This window comes from Myxine glutinosa, chromosome 2 (assembly GCF_964187855.1).
Source record: "Myxine glutinosa chromosome 2, kmMyxGlut1.1, whole genome shotgun sequence".
Lineage (NCBI taxonomy): Eukaryota > Metazoa > Chordata > Myxini > Myxiniformes > Myxinidae > Myxine > Myxine glutinosa.
Window position 1 is genome coordinate 13,500,781 of NC_136262.1, and position 23,720 is coordinate 13,524,500.

General features: G+C 46.2%; 1 pseudogene; it reads right to left on the reverse strand.

The window, feature by feature from the left end:
• Positions 1–20,730: 20,730 nt before the first annotated feature.
• On the reverse strand, positions 20,731–22,903 carry LOC137422413 (uncharacterized; annotated as a pseudogene).
• Between the last annotated feature and the right edge of the window lie 817 nt (positions 22,904–23,720).

The following is a 23,720-nucleotide window of genomic DNA, read 5'->3' on the forward strand; positions in this document are numbered from 1 at the left end:
ACACCTCACCACAACAAAATTTAAAACACCTCACCACCACGAAATAGAAAACACCTCACAGCCATAAAACACGTAATAAAAACACCTCACCACCACGAAATTAAAAACACCTCACAGCCATAAAACACGTAATATAAACACCTCACAGCCATAAAACACGTAATAAAAACACCTCACAGCCATAAAACACGTAATAAAAACACCTCACCACCACAAAATTAAAAACACCTCACAGCCATAAAACACGTAATAAAAACACCTCACCACCACAAAATTAAAAACACCTCACCACCACGAAATTGAAAACACCTCACCGCCACAAAATTAAAAACACCTAACAGCCATAAAACACGTAATAAAAACACCTCACCACCACGAAATAGAAAACACCTCACCACCACAAAATTAAAAACACCTAACAGCCATAAAACACGTAATAAAAACACCTCACCACCACGAAATATAAAACCCCTCACAGCCATAAAACACGTAATAAAAACACCTCACAGCCATAAAACACATAATAAAAACACCTCACCACCACAAAATTAAAAACAACTCACAGCCATAAAACACGTAATAAAAACACCTCACAGCCATAAAACACATAATAAAAACACACCACCACAAAATTAAAAACACCTCACAGCCATAAAACACATAATAAAAACACCTCACCACCACAAAATTAAAAACACCTCACAGCCATAAAACACGTAATAAAAACACCTCACCACCACGAAATTAAAAACACCTCACAGCCATAAAACACGTAATAAAAACACCTCACAGCCATAAAACACGTAATAAAAACACCTCACCACCACGAAATTAAAAACAACTCACAGCCATAAAACACGTAATAAAAACACCTCACAGCCATAAAACACGTAATAAAAACACCTCACCACCACGAAATTAAAAACACCTCACAGCCATAAAACACATAATAAAAACACACCACCACAAAATTAAAAACACCTCACAGCCATAAAACACGTAATAAAAACACCTCACCACCACGAAATTAAAAACACCTCACAGCCATAAAACACGTAATAAAAACACCTCACAGCCATAAAACACGTAATAAAAACACCTCACCACCACGAAATTAAAAACAACTCACGGCCATAAAACACATAATAAAAACACCACCACCACAAAATTAAAAACACCTCACAGCCATAAAACACGTAATAAAAACACCTCACAGCCATAAAACACATAATAAAAACACCACCACCACAAAATTAAAAACACCTCTCAGCCATAAAACACGTAATAAAAACACCTCACAGCCATAAAACACGTAATAAAAACACCTCACAGCCATAAAACACATAATAAAAACACCACCACCACAAAATTAAAAACACCTCTCAGCCATAAAACACGTAATAAAAACACCTCACAGCCATAAAACACGTAATAAAAACACCTCACAGCCATAAAACACGTAAAAAAAACACCTCACAGCCATAAAACACATAATAAAAACACCTCACAGCCATAAAACACGTAATAAAAACACCACCACCACAAAATTAAAAACACCTCTCAGCCATAAAACACGTAATAAAAACACCTCACAGCCATAAAACACGTAATAAAAACACCTCACAGCCATAAAACACGTAATAAAAACACCTCACAGCCATAAAACACATAATAAAAACACCACCACCACCACCACAAAATTAAAAACACCTCAGCCATAAAACACGTAATAAAAACACCTCACAGCCATAAAACACGTAATAAAAACACCTCACAGCCATAAAACACGTAATAAAAACACCTCACAGCCACGAAATTAAAAACACACCACCACGTCATTTAAAAACACCTCACCACCAAGTAATTCAAAACACCTCACCACCACATAATTAAAAACACTTCACCACCACATAATTATAAATACCTCACCACCACGTAATTCAAAACACCTCACCACCATGTGATTTAAGAACACACCACCACATAATTAAAAACACTTCACCACCACGTAATTATAAATACCTCACCACCACGTAATTCAAAACACCTCACCACCATGTGATTTAAAACCACCTCACCACCATGTGATTTGAAATACACCTCACCACCATGTGATTTAAAAACACCTCACCACCACATAATTCAAAATACCTCACCACCACGTGATTCAAAACCACCACAACGTTATTAAAAACACTTCACAACCACGGAAACAAAAGTTTGAGGGAGTCGTTAAGTGACAACACAGACACTGCCCAGATGTGTAGATACATAGATAAATGACTGTACCAGAGTTGCCGTTTTGTCATGGTTTAAACCAATCATAATTAAAACAATTATTTTGCACAAATGTATTTGTAAGATACGTGATATCACATTTTATAAACAATTGAGGTTGAAAAAAAAAAATTCCCCCAAAAAAAAAAAATTGCAAAAATTTTCAAAAAAAAATGCCCTTAGGACATACCGACAGGAGAGATATGTGCATACCAGAAGTTTGGTACGATTTCACAAAAGTTTGAGAAAGTAGTTCAGTGACAAGACAAGACAACACAGGACAGGACAGACGCTGCACAGATATATATATATATATATATATACAGTGAAACCTTGACTTACGAGTGCACCAACTTACGAGTTTTCCGAGATACGAGCCGTCGCTCGGGCGGTTTTTTGCTTTGAGATGCGAGCCGAGATCTGAGTTACGAGCTTACACCACCCGCCACTAGGTGGCCCAACGAGCGTTCAGGTCACGTGGTTATCTTGCCGTGCAAGCATCTCTGCCGTATATCGCTGCTGCTTTGTTTTCGCATGTTGGTTATTTTGGAAAATTTCTTAGTTTTAACCATGGGTCCTAAGAAATTGAGTGCCAAGGGCAGTACTGAGAAGAAGAAGCAGAGGATGATGTGCTTGGATATAAAACACGCAATCGTCGAAAAACATGAGCGAGGTGTGCGTGTTGTCGACTTGGCGAGGCAGTACGATCGTAGCAGTACGATCGAAACATTTTGAAAGGGAGGAAGAAACAAACCTCGTTGGACAGGTTTTTATTGAAACGCCCTGCAAGTGAAAGCGAGGAAAGTGTGGCGAAAAAGGCAAAAGTCATCTCCTCCACCTCCGCCAGCATCTTCGTCTGATCTTAAAGGTAAATACACTTAATAAAACCAGTTTATTTCTTCACATTGTGGCGGACACGGAAGCTCACTGGCGTGGTGACATCATTCTGCGCACTGAGTGGGCGGGGGCCACGCCGAGGGGTATGCGTGGCCTCAGGATATACACCGGGCGCGCGCAGCCCGGAGCGCGCCAGTGTTACAGTGAGCTCTTGAATAAAGACTCTTACAAATTACCGCGTTGTCCGCTTCCTCCTTGTTTACAAGCAGCGCGCGTAACGCCGCTTATTATATACAGTATATACGAGGTCGTGCTTGTTTATACATTATTTGTTATTTATAAAGTACATTTTTCTTATTTAAAAACACGTAACAAAAAAATTGGTGTGGTTTTTTGGGGGCTGGAACGGATTAATAGCATTTCAATGCATTTTAATGGGGAAATTTAATTTGAGAAACGAGCAAATTGAGTTACGAGCTCGGTCACAGAATGAATTAAACTCGTAAGTCAAGGTTTCACTGTATATATATATAACAGTCATTATGCGACTCCATACTATCAGTGGTGAACCGCCATTAAGGTATCCCATTCAGCTATTGCTGTACCTTAATGGGAGCGACAAGCACCGTCTGCCACACAGTACATTATCTCTGGTATCCACTCATTATATGGTGTCGCCGAGATGCGGTCGGGAGTAACCAATCAGAATATAATTCTATTATATTCTATTATAATATCTGAGGTCGAGAGAGAAAATAAATGAAATGAAATGAATATATTGTTGTGGATTTGAGAATCATGTGTAATTGTTGTAAATATGACCCTGAGTAGTGTAATCAATTCTTGTAAATATCTCCATTTGGTGTGTAAAGGTCAAAGGTCGTCCTCCTAGTTAATCCATATACATGCACGTAGAAAATCATATACCCTTCTTAATAGTTATTTCTTTATTATGTGTATTAGTTTAAGGTTGTGTTTCCCATTAGTTGACTCTACATTGCACCGAATTCAAATAAGGTAGATTCCCTTTCAATTCCCCATTTGTCCGCAATTGCCAACTGCATTCGCCCTCCATTGAACACGCGGTCGGTTCGGAGAAGAAAGGCGTGTCTCCGCCCTCGTCATCGGAGGGAGGAGTGAGCCAGCCCCGATCAACCAACCAAGGATGAGGGGTTTGGTTTGAGAGGGCGGAGAAAGAACGACCGGGGAGGTTCGCAAAGGTTCGAGGGTGTGGCCTATATAACCCGTCACGCGACGCCCCCACCAGAGATGATTGAGGGAGAGAGATGCGCGCAAGAGTTCAGTGAGGGACTGCTTGGTGAAAGAGGTGAATAACGAAGTCATTGAGGGAGCCAGAGAGTGAAGGAGCCCGAATAGAGAGCTCTGGGAAAGGAGACGCTGTTCCAACCAGCCTTGCCACCACAAGTTCCGACGTGTTGCTGCGAGCATCCCGGCCGTGTGGACCCGAGTGCGGAGGGGCGGCGGCTGCTCACTCCCGGCCCGACCATTCTCCTGCTCCAACTGAACCTTCCTCTCCTTCCAGCCATTCGTTCCTGCCTTCATTCCCTGTGTAAGTCTGATTGTCGTCCGTCTTCTGTGTTGTCCTGGGGTATAAGTAAGACTGTTTAGGTAAGTTAATATTGCACTGTGTCCTTCTGGTCCTTCCATCCTTCTGTAAATTATTTTCGTATCTTTCCTTCTCCTTGGTTACTTTTCATTGTGTACATAATAGTAGTAATAAATTATATTTGTTCTTCCTACTTTTGCCTTCTTCTTCACATCCGTTCGTCTTAGAGGTTTCCACATTGAACACCTGTGGCGCGATTTTGGCCAACGTTTGAGAATCGGGTCAGTTACTTGCTAATGGTTCGTGCCGCGGCTGCTAATCCGCTCGGCAATTAACATCTTGTCCGCTGTCGCGAACGGGGTTGCTCACCTGCCTCTCCGGAGGGAGCTCGGGCAACTTCAGGACTCACGTCGGTCAGTCATACACAAGGGGATTAATCCCCCCTTCTTAAGGGGAAAAAGGCCGACGGAGAGATCCGTAACAATATGAAATGAATATATGAAATATGAATATGAATGAATATATGAAATCATATCAGTCAAAAATTGGAAAAATTTTCAAAAAAAATACCCTTAGGACAGACATACCGACGGGAGAGATATGTACATACCAGAAGTTTGGTACGATTTCACAAAAGTTTGAGAAAGTAGTTCAGTGACAAGACAACACAACACAAGACAACACAGGACAGGACAGATGCTGCACAGATACATACATATATATATATATATATATATATATATATATATGCCTCCCCTTATAGGATAGGGGGAGGGCTTGTACCTATTGTATGTTTTTTTTTCTTTCTTCAATTCGAGCCCACAGTTTTAATGGCTCACATACAAGGTCGACTAAGTATACAAAAAAAAATCTAAAATAAATAAAGAAATGGCGCCTTCGAGTTTCTTAAACTTAAAGGAATACTAAACCTCCATTTAGGTATAATTTCATCCTTGTTTTGTCTTTCAATTCCCGAGCTGTATCTTAGAGCCAACTGGGACTTTCAATATGGAATTTTGCATCAATCATAGGAATAAAAAGTATGCCGGTTTGACATGTTTCTTGGCCATGACCTAATTTTAAGGTCATGACCTAATTATATACATTTTTACACTTTTCACCAAAACTCGACTAAGGTTTGTCGGATGTGAACGAAATTTCCCTCCCTAGATAGCCTAGAGCAAGGTGCATTTACACTTTATTTACATCATAGCCCTCCGGGTTAAAGGTCAAGGTGAAATGGCGGTCTGAAATAACGTGTTTTTTTTTTTTTTGGTCATCACTCAATTTGGCCAATGCGGAATCTCAAAGACCGCTTCGTTTTAAAAATGTACCTGTACTGAAGTTGTGCTACCTGATATTTGATTAATGTCCTTGACCTAATTTTTTCGGATTGTGGCCTAATTAGCAGAAAACACCTTTTTGATCAAAACTTGAATAATTTTCCTCCAATTTTCATGATGTTGAGTTTTATGGATATATTGTGGATGGGGACACATTTTCTTAATCTACACTCATATCCCTGGATGTTGAAGGTCAAGGTCACATGGCGGTCCGAATGGAATATGGCGATCATCGGATTGCGGTCCCGTGCCGGGGGAGGCTTGTGCTTGGTGATCGCTTTGGGATCGCAGATATCTGTTTACACATTCTTATTCCCATTCCTGGCTGGCACGATAGTGGGGACATCTCCCAGTGCCATGTTCACATTAAATGTACGGACATAAATCAAAGCATCCGGCTGTCATAACCACACAAAGTTTAATTATCTTTTCCTTTCATTAATTTCCTCCCATGTGGCATTCATTTCCTGCCATGAAGTACAGGTTCGACCAAGTGTGCTCCAACCAAGTGGTAATTAAATGTGAATAAAGGCAAAATTAAGTTGTTTTCAAACATGTCAATTAAGGGATTCTTGTTAACATCTATTCATCGCTATTTTGTCTCCTCCTCACATGAGAAACCCATAATAATAGTTTTCCATCGAATGTAGAGAAACATGACAATGAGAAATGGTGTGTGCTGTTATAGGCAGTGTTAGAGGTGTGGGAGCGATGGAGGGACACCATCATTATCTTCAAGTGTGCAAGGAAGGGATGATGCTCTGGTTTAAAATGGGTCAAGTCCATTTAGAGTGTTAGTCCTTTCTTTGTCCAGCTTTTGTATATTTTCTAGACAACCCTATGACAGCATTGAGAATGGAGCTTGACATGATTCAGGGTGTGTTGTGCACCTGGAGTGGCATGGCTGAGTGCAGAGGTGATTATGACAACAAGATGTATGTGGGAACAAACAGCCACATGGGACTGACTATCTCATGGATGTCATCCAGTGATCTTGTGAAAAGAAGGAGTCAACAGCTCAGCGCCATTATATATAGACATATAGGTAGGTATATAGCTAGACATATAGGTAAGCCACAGTTTCTTCCTTCTCTTCAGACCTTGACAAAATCTCAAGATGGTCAAACACTTGGAATATGTCTTTCAATTCTGACAAATCTAGATCCCCTGATCCCTCCCGAAAATATTTCCATCTGTCAACCCCCCGCCCCCCCCCCCCCCCACCCTCACCCTCATTTACTTTCTTAACCATCCTCCTGAAGAAGTTCCCTTAGGGATCCAACGGCCATCTAGTAAGGAGACGGTGTCTCCTATAAAAGCACCCATCCAGTTGGACCGGTTCTTTAGGTAGAAGGTCGTGGACAGCAACTGCCCAGGGTAGTACTACCGTGCTGACTTAGGAGCGTTATAGTGGTGCCCGGAACCATCTTACACTCTCCGTGTTAGGATCGCTGGTCTTACTTTCTGTCTCACTCAAACTATAGCTACCGGGCTAGCTTCAACCTCTCTTTCTTACAAACAAATATCATGCACTTTTCATCATACCCTTTCCTTTTCTTTTATTTAAGGCCTGGCCTTGATTAGGACTATATTGTTATGTCAGTGGGGTAGGCAGTGATATGTAGAGTCAGGTAGATTTGTATAAATTAACATGCTCCGGATGTCGGGTAAGAACCATCACCATGTAATAAGTTTTGTTTAGCCGAATGTCGGAGTAAGGTGTATCTTCGTCTTCATTACGAGGAATGGGGCATGTTAACTAGTATAGGGATTATGTTAATTCCCCTGTTCTTCAAACCTCGGTAATTTATCCTTTATCTCTTTTGGCACTGCACCGTAGACACTAGTGAGGAAATGGCCATTAATTAAACCATACTAACAATAAAACCAACTGGAAGCCAGTTCTGAACACAGCTGATGGACACCACCAGCTACATCGCCTGGCAGGCACACATAGCTCGGGCAGGCCGAGAGCCACGCCCAGGAGGGCAGTGATTGGGCGATAGTTGACCAACAGGAAGGCTGGGGTAAGAAGGGACTCGCTGATTGGCCAGGGCGGAGCAAGAAGACACTCATCGATTGGTGAAAGAAGGGCGAGCAAGAAGCGGCGCGCTGACTGGTGGAGAGCTGGGCAGCCAGTGGTGGCCTGCGGGCTGATTGGTGGAGAAGCGCTGATGATGTCACGACCCAACGTTAAAAGAACTCTCGGACGGACATTTTGTCTCTGACCCTCTCTGACCTTCCACTCTTGCCCTCGTTGGCCTTCTCTCTCGCTTGCCCCTCACGCCTTCCTCTGCCATCGACTCTCTCTCTCTCTCTTGGTTCCAGACTCTGGGGGAAGACAGTTGTGCGTGGATGAAGGGCTCCAGGAAGCGCTTAGACCGACCTGTTCGGAGACGCCACCGGGAACTGCGGTTCTCCGTGCAGAGGATGGGTGGACGAAGCCAGGCACAGCTGTAAGAGCACCATGCACGCGGCCCGTTCGCCTTGTGCGGGAGGCCTTCATAGACGCCTAGTGAGGCCTGTTTTGCGCCAACACGCGCGCTTCGTGCACAACGTCGCCACCGCCCTGGACGATTTTGACGACCTTGACGAGACCTCACCAGTGATTGGAGCTACGTTACACACCACACAATTATTTTCAATTATCCTTTCCCTTCATCTGTGTTCAAGTCTGGTGTGGAGGACGTCCCATTTAGGAACATTATTTATTGTCACGCGTTTTATTTTGTATTACCGGCATTCCGTTTAATAAACTCCTTCATTATTTTTTGTACATTTTAAATCTTTGTTTGAGTTTATTTTCTGCAGGTTTGAGGACTGTGGTGGGACCACAGGTAAGCTCTTGAGCTTCCTCTTCTTCTTTCTTCCTCCTGCGCATACAAAGTAAAATCCGCATTTGAAGATCGCCTTCAGAGTTAAAAGCTTGCTATTGGCCATCCGTCACTCTCCTGGTGTTAACTGAGGGAGTCATTATTTTTTTTTATTTTTTTTTTTATTTTTTTTTTTTTTGTATACAAGATCGAGGCTCGTGAAAGAGCGAACATTAATCACACAGAAAGACAAACAGACACATAAAACAAATAACATCGGGAGCGGTAGACAAGATGGGGAGAGAGGGGGAAGGACACAAACACAACATTTGAGAGCAGGGACCGAGAGACATGGAGACGTCGAGAGATCTGTGGGAGGGAGAGGGCTTTGGGGGGGAGGCATGTGAAGGGGGGGAGGCATGTGAAGGGGGGGGGGGGGTGGGAGAGGTATAAACATATGGACACTGCCAGGATTTCCAGGAAATAAGTTGGAATTTCAAACAAGGTGGATCTGGGGTGAATTAGTGGGGGTAGAAAAGATCAAGGTTATGGATGGGGGAAGATAAGAGATGGTGGTGAACAGCTGTTTTAAAGACCTGGAGGGAGGAGAGGGATTGAAGGGAGTGTGGGAGTTTGTTCCACAGGCGGGAGAAAAGAGGAATGAAAGAGTGAAGGTGAGCAGAGAGCCGAGATTTCGGCAGTTTAACCATCAGAGGGTTGCTGGCAGATCTTGTGCGACCTGTAGGAATATTTGGGGGACAGAGCACAGAGAGAGCTGGGGGAGCAAGGCCGGAGAGGAGTCGGTAGAAGACAGAAAGACCACCTACCTGCCTGCGGTGAGTGAGTGAAAGGCCCTCAGAGATAGCTTCATCGCGGGAGATTCCAATGATTTTGAAAGCTTTGGATTCAACAGCGTGAAGCCGAGCCAGGTGTGAGGCAGGAGCACCAGCCCATAGGGGAGAACAGTATTCCATTGAGCTGCGGATGAAAGCCTTGTATGTGGTGAGGAGCTCAGGTGTGCCGAGGAAGGACTTCGCACGACGGAGGATGCCCAGTCGGCGACTGGCTTTGGAGGCCAGCTTGGAAATGTGGTTTTCCCAAGAAAGATCATGGCAGATAGTGAGACCCAAAAGCTTGAGAGACAGAACTTCTTGGAGAGGATTGTTGAGAAAGTAGATGGGAGGGTTGTCCAGTCGATCTTTTCGGAGAGACATAGTAAGAGAGTGAGATTTGGCAGGATTGAAAGACATGTTCCACTTGTTTGACCAGTCTGTGATTTTGTCCAGGTCTTCAGAGAGTGAGGAGGCTGCAGACTGCCGATCTGAGGGAAGAGGAATGGAGCGGCAGAGAGTGGAGTCATCAGCAAAGAGATAGAGAGGATTTTCCAGAGAGTCAGAGAGATCATTGATAAAGACCAGAAAAAGCACAGGGCCCAGCACACTTCCTTGGGGAACTCCAGCCTGAACAGGAAGGGGAGATGAGAGAAATCCATTCAGGGCCACACGTTGACTACGACCAGAGAGGAAGTCCGCAAGCCATGCATGGAGATTTCCATGGATACCATAGGAGGAGAGTTTGGTGAGCAGAGCTGGGTGCCAGACCGTATCAAAGGCCCTTGATATGTCAAGGGAGACAGCTCTGATTTCCTGTTTGGCATTGAGGACCTCCATCCATTGTTGAGACAGCAGAAGCAGCATGTCCAGAGTAGAGTGACCTGGTCTGAAACCAAATTGATGATCAGAGATCAAGCCATTGGAGAAGAGGAAAGATTTCATATCCGAAGCAATGATGGATTCCATGACTTTGCTGATAATTGGGAGCAGGCTGATTGGTCTGTAGTTGCAAGGATCTGTTTTTGCACCTTTTTTGTGTAAAGCGGTAATGTTATCCTTTCCCTTCATCTGTGTTCAAGTCTGGTGTGGAGGACGTCCCATTTAGGAACATTATTTATTGTCACGCGTTTTATTTTGTATTACCGGCATTCCGTTTAATAAACTCCTTCATTATTTTTTGTACATTTTAAATCTTTGTTTGAGTTTATTTGAAACCAGTCTCGGCTCTCTGCTCACCTTCACTCTTTCATTCCTCTTTTCTCCCGCCTGTGGAACAAACTCCCACACTCCCTTCAATCCCTCTCCTCCCTCCAGGTCTTTAAAACAGCTGTTCACCACCATCTCTTATCTTCCCCCATCCATAATATGACAATATACAAAGAGACTGGAGCCTCCAACATAAAAACCGTAATTAATGAACTAAACGTATTTGTGAAGGGATTTGAGAGGCATAGAATAAGTCAGAGGCCTATCGGGGACCAAGTGATTCGACTCCGCAAGGGGTATGGCGCCACCGGTGAAATACCACCACTCTTACTGTTCATTTGCTAACCCGGTGAGATGGGGAGTGTGGGTCCCCTGGTCGTGGGGTCCCCTGTTTCTTGTGCGAAGCCCGTCAGTCGGCCAGGCATGGCATGCCTATGCCAGTGTGCAACTCGGGCAACCCGCTCCGGGGACATTTCCAGTCGGGGAGTTTGACTGGGTTGGTTTGTGCCTGTCAAACAATAATGCAGGTGTCCTTCGGCAAGCTCAGGGAGAATGCCAACCTCATGTGGGGCAAAAGGGTGAACGCTCGCTTGATCTTGACTTTCAGTACGAATACAGACCGTGAAAGCGTGGCCCAGCAATCCACTTGGACTTTTTGGGTTTTAAGCAAGAGGTGTCAGAAAAGTTACCACAGAGATAACTGGTGGCCAGGCATCCATGGTGACGTCGATTTTTGATCTTTTTGGGGGGAGGTGGAAGTGGAGAGTCCTCCACAAGGTCACTGCTCGAACTGTGAGATCGGTGCTTGGGCAAGAAGGAAGGTCGCCATGACAACAATTTCACCCCATTATAATGAAATGGGATATTTTTTTTATTTTACGATTGCCAAACCTCAGGATTTTTTTGAAGATATCAGATTGAAACTTACACTGCGAATTTGTACATATGTGTAGCATATGTGTATAAAATCTGGTCAAACTTGGTCAAAGGTCAAGGTCAATGCCATCCAAAACATGTAAAACGCCTATGAGGCCACAATTTAAAAATATATTAACCAGATATGTTATGCACAACATTCCATCATGTAAAACACTTGATAGGTCAAATATTCCAAATTATCAAATTGCTGTTTCCATGGCAACTATTGTTTCTTTGGATTTCACACGTTTCTGTGCTATGCCCGCCATTTTTCTTCTTTAATAATTCTTAACTCCGTCCCCGAAGGTTTTCACCCCTGTCTGTCTCACTGTTTGTCTGTCTGTCTGTTTGTCTGTTTGTTGGTCAATCTGCCTGTCTATCTGTATGTCTGTCTGTCTGGTTGTCTGTCTTTTTTGTTTGTCTGTTTGTCTGTTTGTCTGTCTGTTTGTCTGTTCGTTTATTTGTCTGTTTGTTTGTTAATCTGTCTGTCTGCCTGTCTGTCTGTTTGTCTGTCTATTTGTCTGTCTATTTGTCTGTGTTTATGTGTCTCTTTGTCTGTTTATTTGTTTATTTGTCTGTTTGTCTGTTTGGCTGTCTGTCTGTTTATCTGTCTGGTTGTTTGTCCACCTGTCTGTCTGTTTGTGAACAGGATGTCTGAGAAAGGTGAAGACGGATTTGGACGAAAGTTAGTGGACAGGTTGTGTTTGTGACATGGACGAATTGATTCGATTTTAGTGACGATCCCAATCCGGATCCGGATCCAGGAATTTCTAAAAGTGATTCTTCACCATTGAGAGATAGGACCAAAATCGATATTCAGCACGGTATTTCAAAAAGTTGTGGACGAATTATGACAAAACTTGGTGGGTGAGTTGGGTAGGTGACCTGAACAAGCCGGTTCAATTTTAGTTCAGGTCCGAATCCAGATCTGGCCTATCAGTGGAATAGAACACGCAAACTGTTCAGCCTGGCGGCGGTACGCTCTCTAACAAGTACCATTTGAGTTAGTGGTGTTTTGTTGATTTGGCAGAGATCGGGTGGGTTGCTGATGTGATTTTTAATTGATTAATCGTACTTGTTGTTTGAATGTTGATATTTTATACTTTGTTGTTTAATATAAGTTGTTTGTGATGTTATTCAAATTGTGTGTTGATTTGATTATCTGGGCTGTTTTCTTGTATTGCGTCATTTTTGTCGTGATGAAACCATGGAGACCAGGAGGACGTATACAGATTGCTTGTTTTTATCTTGTCCTTGTGTATGCGCAGAGTGCGAGTCCTGTTGGGTGAATTGTTTTTATCTCGTGTTTTTACAGCCGAGGGGTTGCCTTTGGGGCTGGCCCGCCCCATTGGAGCCATATTGTGGTTAATTGGCCGAAACGGTGATGATGATGAGGTTCGCGACTGATGACCCATTCAGTGAGCCATGCTTGTTTCACTCCTATTATTTTGACTACGTTTCCTTACAGAATTTATTTTGCAATTCTTTTTATCCAATAAAATTATTAATTCCGGTGTTTAAGAAACTCACTTTTGTAATAATCCTATTAGCAGTGTATTATCCATGAACAGTATATGACAAATCCAATCTTTCTGATAAAGAGTCGCTGAACATGGTTCATTCGGAGAGGTTTTCCTATTTGTCATCATTCCTGCCCATGGGGTTTTTATCCATTTTATCCATCAAGTTTGTGCCCTAATCTATACGTTAAAATATCTGTCATGACATTAATTAATCCAATTTAGCATCGACATACTTTTAATAGAATGCATCTAAATTGTTTTAATTGGTTAATTTCATTAATGACATTAATTAATGTCATGTCGTCTACCGCCCTCCCAAACCACACCCATTATTCCTGTCTGACTTCTCCTACTTTCTGACCCAGCTATGTTCCCTCTCCCCCTCAATCCTCCTCCTTGGTGATTTCAATATCCACATGGACTCCACTGACTCCACAATGACCACTGACTTCACTGATTTACTCACCTGCTTTAACCTCACTCAACATGTCAACTTTCCTACGCATATCCGTGGTCACATTTTGGACCTTGTCTGCTCCACTGGATTAATTTTGCACCATCTCTCTGGCTCCGACCTCACCCTCTCTGACCACTTAGCCATCACTATGACCATCAACATCCCCACCCCAACACCAAGACATTATCGCACTATCAACTTCCGTAAGCTAAACGCTCTTTCACCTACCTCATTCTCATCCACCCTCTCTGAAAAAATGTCCACTTCTCCCTTCATTGACCTCCACACCCCTTCCGACCTCACTGACTACTACAACCACACTCTCTCCTCCTGCCTTGACCAGCTTGCGCCTGTAAAAACCAAAACAGTTTCTTTCACCCATTCTGCTCCCTGGTTTACCCCTGAACTCCGCCTGATGAAAACTCGTGCTCGCCAACTTGAAAGACTCCGCAATAAAACAGGTCTCACAGTTCACTCCCAAGCCTACAAGGACCACCTACAACACTACAAAGATGCCCTCTCCCACGCCCGCTCCGCCTACTACTCTCAAATTATCCACTCTGGCTCCAGAAACCCAAAAGCACTCTTCTCGACAATAAACAAACTCCTCCGCCCCCTGGACACCACCACCCAGTCATTCACAGTAGACAACTGCATCTCCTTCCTTTCTTTCTTCCAACGCAAAATTGACAACATCTACAACAGCTTGACCACCGCCGCACCCGCTCCCCCTCCAACCACCTGCCCCCCCTTATCCTGCCTTCCCCTGTCTCAATTCTCCCCGGTCTCCCCTACTGACCTCTCTGAACTCCTCATAGGAATGAAAACTGCCACCTGCACTCTTGACCCCATCCCCTCCAGCTTTGTCAAGGCCTCCCTTCCTGCTCTCTCTCCACTTATCATTGCAACAATAAACTCCTCCCTGTCTACAGGCATCGTCCCACCATCCCTCAAAATTGCTGCTGTTACCCCCATTCTAAAAAAACCTGGTCTAAACCCTGACACCCTAAACAACTTCAGACCCATCTCCAACCTACCCTTTCTGTCGAAAGTTTTGGAACGCGCTGTAGCCACTCAACTCAAACATCACCTCTCTGCCAATAACCTGTATGAAACATTCCAATCTGGATTCCGCTCCAACCACAGTACTGAAACTGCTCTCCTCAAAATCACCAACGACCTTCTCCTCTCCTCTGACGCTGGCAACCTCAACATTCTCGTCCTCCTCGACCTCAGTGCTGCCTTTGACACCATCGATCACACCATCCTCCTCACCCGACTTGAATCCACCTTTAACGTCACCGGCACTGCCCTCTCTTGGATTAAATCATACCTCTCTGACAGACGCCAGTTCAACTCCATCAATAACTGCAAATCCCCCACTGCTCCCCTCCCCCAAGGTGTCCCCCAAGGTTCAGTTCTTGGCCCCCTCCTCTTCATCCTTTACCTGTCCCCCCTCGGTCACTTAATCCGCCGTCATGGTCTCCAATTCCACTGCTTCGCCGATGACATCCAGCTTTTCATCTCCACCAAGTCTGTCTCCACCGACACCCACTCTATCCTGACAAACTGCATCTCTGAAATAAAATCCTGGCTTCAAATCAACTTCCTCAAACTTAACTGTGATAAATCTGAAATAATCATCATTGGCCCAAAAACGCTCACAAAATCCACCCATAACTTTGCCCTCAACATCGACGGTATCCCAGTATCCACCTCCCCTCTCATCCGGAATCTTGGCGTCATCTTTGACCAAACCCTCTCCTTCGACAAATACACTAAACAGATCACAAAGACAGCCTTCTTTCACCTGAAAAACATCGCCCGTCTCCGCTCATCCCTCTCCTCCACGGCTGCAGAAACCCTCATCCACGCCTTCATCACCTCCCGTCTGGACTACTGCAATAGCCTCCTCTATGGTTCACCCTCAACAATCACCAATAAACTCCAATACATTCAGAACTCCGCTGCCCGTCTACTCACCCATTCCCGGACCCGTGACCACATCACCCCCGTCCTTTACAAGCTTCACTGGCTCCCCATCTCCCAGAGAATCCAGTACAAAATCCTCCTCTTGACCTACAAAGCCCTCCATAACCTGGCCCCATCCTACCTGGCTGACCTCCTCTCCAGACACACTCCCACCCGCAATCTCCGCTCTGCTGGTACCAACCTCCTGACCCCCCCCCCCCCCCCCCCCATCCGGACCAAATTCAGATCCTGGGGGGACAGGGCCTCTCCATCGCTGCTCCCACCCTCTGGAACTCACTACCTCACACCATCAGAGACTCCTCCTCACTCACCACATTCAAAACATCACTCAAGACCCACCTGTTCAGCACTGCATTCAACATTCAACCCACAGCATTTAACCCCTGACTATCACTTCTCCTTCTCCCTCCTTTTGCTTTAAATATTTCCCTATTGATTCTTGTCTTTTTGCAATTGTTGTTTTCATGTTTTGTTATGCATTATGTTTTGCACTCTGTCAAAGCGCCTTTGGGCTTCATGAAAAGCGCTATACAAAATAAATGAATTATTATTATTATTATTATTATTAATTGTAGAAATTTTTGAAATTTGAAATTAATTAATTGTTTTTAACGATTATAATTTACTTTATTATTTTGGATATTCCTAATTGTAATATTTTAGATTGCCTTTCATTTATTTTTAGGTTTTTTTTTGTTGTTGACATCATTTTATATTGGCCTATTTGTTTATAAAAATTATTATAACATTTTATTAAAATTATTATTTTTTATATTATATTATTTTATATTTTATTTTTATATTTAACTTTATATTTTATTTATTACCTGCATTTTATTATATCTTGATTTTGATATTCATGAATTTTAGTAACACTTTTGGTATTTTATATTTTATTTTATATTTTATTATTTAGTATATTTTTTGGTATTTTTATTTTATATTCTAATTCTGTTAGCACCTTGAGCACCCTGTAGGGTGTATATGTGCACATTACAAATATATACATTATTATTATTATTATTATTATTATTATTACTAGCGTGACTCGGTGCTCTCCGCGCGCCTCACCACACATCGTTTCAGAGGGGTCGGCATCTTGACCATGTCTGCTTTCTCAGGGAGTGCGGGATGGCGGGAATGGTGGGTGGGGGTTAATGGTGGTGATGGTGGATTGGGGATTGTGGGGGAAATGGTGGATTGGGGAATGGGGTGAATGGTGATGGGGGGATGGTGGGGAGAGTGGCCAAAATTGGGTCTTCATGGACTTTTGGGTCTTCAAGGTATTTTAGGTCTTTTGGGCCTTCGGGGTATTTTGGGTCTTTGGGGTCTCTTGGTTATTAGGAGTCTTTAAGGGTCTTTTGGATCTTTGGGGGGTTTTGGGCCTTTGGGGTATTTTGGTTCTTCGGAGTCTTTAAGGGTCTTTTGGATCTATGGGGTGTTTTGGGTCTTCAGGGTATTTTGGGTCTTCCGGGTCTTTTTGGGTCTGAAATGTCTTTCGAGTCTTAAGGGTCTTTTGGTTCCTCTGAGTCGATAAGGATCTTTGGGGTATTTTGGGTCTTCAGGGTATTTTGGGTGTTTTGGGTCTTCAGGGTATTTTGGTTCTTCAGGGTCTTTTGGGTCCTTTGGGTCTTTAAGGGTATTTTGGGTATTCAGTGTCTTTAAGGGTCTTTTGGGTCTTCCTGGTATTTTAGGTCTTCAGGGGTCTTGGTGGTCATGGGGGACTTAAAGGGTCGTCAAAGGTCTGCAGGGTCTCGGTAGTCTAAAGGATCAAAAGGTATATTCCAACAGTATGTAATTAAGTTAGAGTTCACGGACTGTGTTTTGGATGTTAATATTATTTGAGGAAGAAGACGTTTTGGTAACAAACATACAAACATCACCAAACACGTTTGCTCCATTATAGTAAGACTAGTGGGGTCACCCGTGGGAATCCCACGGGCATGGACGTGTGTGACATTTGGACATCTTGATTTAGATGCTGCACATTGAATTTTACAAAATAGTTACTGGCAATTCATCAGATCCAGAAATGGTGCAATGAACACAATTTATTTATTTCACATAATATGTGACCCATCACTCCTCTCCACCTGACACTCTCCTCTCTCCACCCTCACGCCTCTCCAGTCCCACTCCTCCTCACACTCCCCTCCAATACCTCCTCACGCCTCTCCAATACTTCCTCACAATCCTCTCCAATCCCTCACACTCCTCTCCAATCCCTCACACTCCTCTCCAATCCCTCACACTCCCCTCCAATCGCTCCTCACTCTCCTCTCCAATTGCTCCTCACTCTCCTCTCCAATCGCTCCTCACTCTCCACTCCAATCGGCCATCACTCTCCAACTCCTTGCCCCCTCACTCTCCAACCCATCGCTCCTCACTCTCTAAACCCTAGCTCCTCGCTCTCTAAACCCTAGCTCCTCACTCTCCAACCCCTTGCTCCTCGCTCTCCAACCCCGAGCTCCTCACTCTCCAACCGCTAGGGTCCTCACTCTCCAACCCCTAGCTCCTCGCTCTCCAACCCCTAGCTCCTCGCTCTCCAACCCCTAGCTCCTCGCTCTCCAACCCCTAGCTCCTCGCTCTCCAACCCCTCGCTCCTCAACCCCTCGCTGCTCGCTCTCCAACACCTCGCTCCTCGCTCTCCAACCCCTCGCTGCTCGCTCTCCAACCCCTAGCCCCACGCTCTCCAACCCCTAGCTCCTCGCTCTCCAACCCCTAGCCCCTCGCTCCTCGGTCTCCAACCCCTCGCTCCTCGGTCTCCAACCCCTCGCTCCTCGGTCTCCAACCCCTCGCTCCTCGGTCTCCAACCCCTCGCTCCTCGGTCTCCAACCCCTCGCTCCTCGGTCTCCAACCCCTCGCTCCTCGGTCTCCAACCCCTCGCTCCTCGGTCTCCAACCCCTCGCTCCTCGGTCTCCAACCCCTTGCTCCTCGCTCTCCAACCCCTCGCTCCTCGCTCTCCAAACCCTCACTCCTCTCCAATTTCTCGCTCCTCTCCAACCCCGAGCTCGTCATTTTCCAACCCGGAGCTCCTCACTCTCCAACATAAGATTGTGAATTAAACGACGACGGGTGAAAGAAACTCCTAATGAACGTTTTAAATTTGTTATGCATACTTCCGCCCACGCAAGATGGCTGCGCCCACGGCGCTTCGGATTCTCGAGCCAAGGCATAATCAGGTTTTCAACATAATACGTACTCGTTTATTGACAACACCGGCTTCGCCGGCTACTAGTACCGACTGCAAAGCCGCAATGAGCCGGCGAAGCCAAAACCTCTTGCCACTATTTTACCCATCACCATGGCATCAGTAGGTTAGGTAGTTGGTAGTAGGTAGGTAGTTGGTCATAGGTAGGTATGTAGTTGGTAGTAGGTAGATGTAGTAGGTACCGTACCTGGTAAGACTTGGTAAAAGAGAACAGCAGACAGTCCTCCCCAATACCTGCATACCTCTTGCCACTATTTTACCCATCACCATGGCATCAGTAGGTTAGGTAGTTGGTAGTAGGTAGGTAGGTAGTTGGTAGTAGGTAGGTGTAGTAGGTACCGTACCTGGTAAGACTTGGTAAAAGAGAAGAGCAGACAGTCCTCCCCGATGGCAATACCTGCATACAATACAATAAATGTCACAAGAAGCTTAAGGAAGTAACTATACGATGTGCTAGCTTAAGGCCTATTTTTAACTGGGCTTAACATACGTTTTCACAGTAAGTGTGTAGTCTTCTAACTTCAGTCGCTGTCAGGCGCCAGGGCTGGTTCTCTGACTCTCCGGGCACGGCAGCTTCGTCCACCAGAAGGCGTTAGCTTGCAGTGATTAATTCGGTGAATTCCATCTCAACTTCGGATATTTCCGGCCGTGAAAAACTATCCGTATTTCTAAACGAAATATGTAAACCGCTTATACCATATTTCTGGCCGTGAAAAACTATCCCGTACGGCCGCGAGATTTCTAAAAAATAATTCTTCGTCAATTTTAGAATATTTGACGCCGTTTTCACCGTCCGAAACGCGTAATAATATTTTTTCAAATGCTCGAATCTCATTGGTTCTGGTGCTTGATGACGATTTTCGTTGAAGATAACGAGGTTGGTCTTAACTTATTTTAATTACTAATGACAGGTTTCATTAGATTATGAATCAAAGAACGACGGGTGAAACAAGCTCCTATTCAACTTTTTCGCAATTGTTTTATGCAAACTTCCGCATCCGGTAGATGGCGCCCATCATTGAGTGCTTTCATTTTAGAAATATTTTTGCAAATGCTCGACTCTCATTGGGTCCGGTGTTTGGTGACGCGTTTTGTTGAAGATAACCAGGCCGTGCGGGCCGATGTTGGTCTTAAATTATTTTATTAATACATTGGAGGTGCATAAGATTGTGAATCAAACGACGACGGGTGAAAGAAACTCCTAATGAACGTTTTAAATTTGTTATGCATACTTCCGCCCACGCAAGATGGCTGCGCCCACGGCGCTTCGGATTCTCGAGCCAAGGCATAATCAGGTTTTCAACATAATACGTACTCGTTTATTGACAACACCGGCTTCGCCGGCTATTAATAATAATAAAATCTTTACATTCCATGTATCAGTAAAGGCTGTGCGACTTGATTGTCACAAAACATATTTTTAAATTTGTGAATAACATTAGTTTGTATTTTTTATCTGTCACTAATAATCCCTAAATTAATCATACTAATGAATCAGGAAAAGAGCAAAACTCTATTCAGAAATTCGGGTGAAAACAGGGAGAGCAAAGGGGGGCTGGAAATATAAATTCCCACGACGTCTGTGCATGTAATATATGCCCCGCCCCAATTCGTAATTTATGCGATGGCTCTTCTTCTTGGTAGGCAGCACAAGGTTATGAGGTAGCGTCATTGGCTGTGGGTGTGGCTATGGGTGTGGGTGTGGCTGTGGGTGTGGCTATGGGTGTATCTGTGAGTGTGGCTATGGGTATGGCTATGGGTGTATCTGTGGGTGTGGCTGTGGGTGTGGCTGTGGCTGAGGATGTGGATGTGGCTGTGGGTGTGGCTGTGGGTGTGGCTGAGGGTGTGCCTGAGGGTGTGCCTGAGGGTGTAGCTGTAGCTGTGGGTGTGGGTGTGGATGTGGATGTGGGTGTGGCTGTGGATATGGGTGTGGCTGTGGCTGAGGGTGTGGCTGTGGGTGAGGGTGTGGCTGTGGATTTTGGTGTGGCTGAGGGTGTGGTTGTGGATGAGAGTGTGGTTGTGGGTGTGGCTGTGGGTGTGGTTGTGGCTGAGGATGTGGCTGTGGGTGTGGTTGTGGCTGAGGGTGTGACTGTGGGTGTGGCTGTGGCTGAGGGTGTCGCTGTGGGTGTGGGTGTGGTTGTGGCTAAGGGTGTTGGTGTGGCTGTGGGTGTGGGTGTGGCTGTGTGTGTGGTTGTGGCTGAGGGTGTGGCTATGGCTGTGGGTGTGGCTGAGGCTGTGGCTGTGGATGTGGGAGTGGCTGAGGGTGTGGCTGTGGCTGTGGCTGTGGGTGTGGCTGTGGCTGTGGCTGAGGGTGTGGCTGTGGCAGAGGCTGTGGCTGTGGGTGTGGCAGTGGCTGAGGGTGTGGCTGAGGCTGTGGGTGTGGGTGTGGTTGTGGCTGAGGGTGTGGTTGTGGCTGAGGGTGTAACTGTGGCTGAGGATGTGGGTGTGGCTGTGGCTGAGGGTGTGGCTGAGGGTGTGACTGTGGCTGTGGCTGAGGGTCTGGCTGAGGCTGTGGATGTGGCTGAGGGTGAGGCTGTGGCTGAGGGTGTGGCTGAGGCTGTGGGTGTGGCTGAGGCTGTGGCTGAGGCTGTGGCTGTGGCTGTGGGTGTGGGTGTGGTTGTGGCTGAGGGTGTGGCTGTGGGTGTGGCTGGGGATGTGGCTGAGGGTGTGGCTGTGGCTGTGGGTGTGGGTGTGGCTGTGGCTGAGGGTGTGGCTGAGGCTGTGTGTGTGGTTGTGGCTGAGGGTGTGGCTGTGGGTGTGGCTGAGGGTGTGGCTGTGGCTGAGGATGTGGTTGTGGCTGTGGCTGAGGGTGTGGCTGTGGGTGTGGCTGAGGATGTGGCTGTGGCTGTGGATGTGGCTGAGGGTGTGGCTGTGGCTGTGGCTGAGGGTGTGGCTGAGGGTGTGAGTGTGGCTGTGGCTGAGGCTGTGGCTGTGGCTGTGGGTGTGGCTGTGGCTGTGGGTGTGGCTGTGGCTGAGGGTGTGGCTGAGGCTGTCGGTGTGGGTGTGGCTGTGGCTGAGGGTGTGACTGTGGCTGTGGCTGAGGCTCTGGCTGTGGCTGAGGCTGTGGATCTAGCTGAGGGTGAGGCTGTGGCTGAGGGTGTGGGTGTGGCTGAGGGTGTGGCTGAGGCTGTGGGTGTGGCTGTGGCTGAGGCTGTGGCTGAGGGTGTGGCTGAGGCTGTGGCTGTGGGTGTGGCTGTGGCTGAGGGTGTGGCTGACGCTGTGGGTGTGGGTGTGGGTGTGGGTGTGGCTGTGCCTGAGGGTGTGACTGTAGCTGTGACTGTGGATGTGGCTGTGGCTGAGGGTGTGGCTGAGGGTTTGACTGTGGCTGTGGCTGAGGGTCTGGCTGTGGCTGAGGCTGTGGCTGAGGGTGAGGCTGTGGCTGAGGGTGTGGGTGTGGCTGAGGGTGTGGGTGTGGCTGAGGGTGTGGGTGTGGCTGAGGCTGTGGCTGAGGGTGTGGCTGTGGCTGTGGGTGTGGCTGTGGCTGAGGGTGTGGCTGACGCTGTGGGTGTGGGTATGGCTGTGCCTGAGGGTGTGACTGTGGCTGTGGCTGAGGCTGTGGCTGTGGGTGTGGCTGTGGCTGAGGGTGTGGCTGAGGGTGTGACTGTGGCTGTGGCTGAGGGTCTGGCTGTGGCTGAGGCTGTGGGTGTGGCTGTGGCTGAGGCTGTGGCTGTGGCTGAGGGTGGGACTGTGGCTGTGGCTGAGGGTGGGACTGTGGCTGTGGCAGAGGTTGTGGCTGTGGCTGAGGCTGTGGGTGTGGCTGTGGGCGTGGGTGTGGCTGTGGGCATGGCTGTGGGCATGGCTGTGCCGCTGATGTGAATGATGTCTTCTCGTGTCAATCTGCCAAGCTATTAGCTTCCGCCAATGGAAAAGGCATTTGTCACCTCCGCTTTCCTCCTGCCCATAGGCCTACAGCTTTGTATCGCCATTGTTGGCTGTCTAGCCTGGGTTCTAATCTCGACCAAGCTGTAAACTACCATCCTGGCAGCCCAATGGTTATGGCGGCGGCTTGGGATGCTAAGGTCCTGAGTTCGAATCCCGTTGAATTAACGCCAGGTGGGGTTGACTCAGCCTGTCATCCTTCCGAGGTCGGCGATATGAGTAGCAGGTAACTGGTTATGGAGAGGCATTGCATCAGAGGCAGACGTGCCCACAGAAAATGATGCAACCAGCAGCCGGGTGGCTGCACACGAACCATCCACCAGTTGCTGGGTGTTGAAGCTCCCATGGTGTTCTTTGTGAAGCCATCGCCGGCACTCTGAACAAATTTCAAATTCCTGCTCTAACCTACAGGAGGCACTGCATCAGCAGCACAGCTACTCTAACCTACAGGAGGCACTGCATCAGCAGCAGAGCTACTCCAACCTACAGGAGGGACTGCATCAGCAGCACAGCTACTCTAACCGACAGGAGGCACTGCATCAACAGCACAGCTACTCTAACCTACAGGAGGAAATGCATCAGCAGCACAGCTACTCTAATCTACAGGAGGCACTGCATCAGCAGCACAGCTACTCTAACCTACATGAGGCACTGCATCAGCAGCACAGCTACTCTAACCTACAGGAGGAAATGCATCAGCAGCACAGCTACTCTAATCTACAGGAGGAAATGCATCAGCAGCACAGCTACTCTAACCTACAGGAGGAAATGCATCAGCAGCACAGCTACTCTAATCTACAGGAGGAAATGCATCAGCAGCACAGCTACTCTAACCTACAGGAGGAAATGCATCAGCAGCACAGC